Source organism: Pteropus vampyrus, unplaced genomic scaffold, assembly GCF_000151845.1.
Source record: "Pteropus vampyrus isolate Shadow unplaced genomic scaffold, Pvam_2.0 Scaffold114, whole genome shotgun sequence".
Lineage (NCBI taxonomy): Eukaryota > Metazoa > Chordata > Mammalia > Chiroptera > Pteropodidae > Pteropus > Pteropus vampyrus.
The window spans coordinates 341994-342639 of NW_011888895.1; positions in this window are offsets into that span (position 1 = coordinate 341994).

Below are 646 nucleotides of genomic sequence, written 5' to 3' on the forward strand. Positions count from 1 at the left end.
AATGTAGAAATTTGTCTAAAGCATCAGAATCAGACACACATACATCTCCCCCCAGAGATAGAAATCTCTTGCTTCACCAAAATATGAGTTTCTTCCCGACTAGAAGGGCACGGGTTGGTTGGATCTAATTGGTTTCTGAGGGTGCAACTAAACACGTCTGCAGCTTATGAGAGCTTTCATTTTAACCTTGATGACGTGAAACTTCTGTGTCCATCCTACAGGGGACACGGAGTGAGAGAGACATGACTCAGGAACCAGAACAACGTAGGTGCTGATTTTGTGCTGATTGGCAGGGTGACCTTCAGCATTTGCTTTGATTTCCCTGGGCCTTGGTTAGTCCACCTGGAAAAGGAAGACCCTTGTGTCTGTAAGTTCTCAAGTTCCTTTCAGCAAGAAAATTCAATGAAAACTTTTTCACTGAGGACACAAGACCCTGGCCAGCCCGTGTCTAATAATTATTGCTAGGTAAACTTCCTAAGGGTTTATGACTTTTCCATTCCTCAGGTGTTATATATCTTTTCTTTCCATGGGTTCGTAATGGAACAAAGTAAGAAATGTGTCATCGATACATATTAATGTTTTAAACATTGATTTTGACTGTGTAATAATGAGAAAATTAACTTTCACATTTTAAATATACATATAA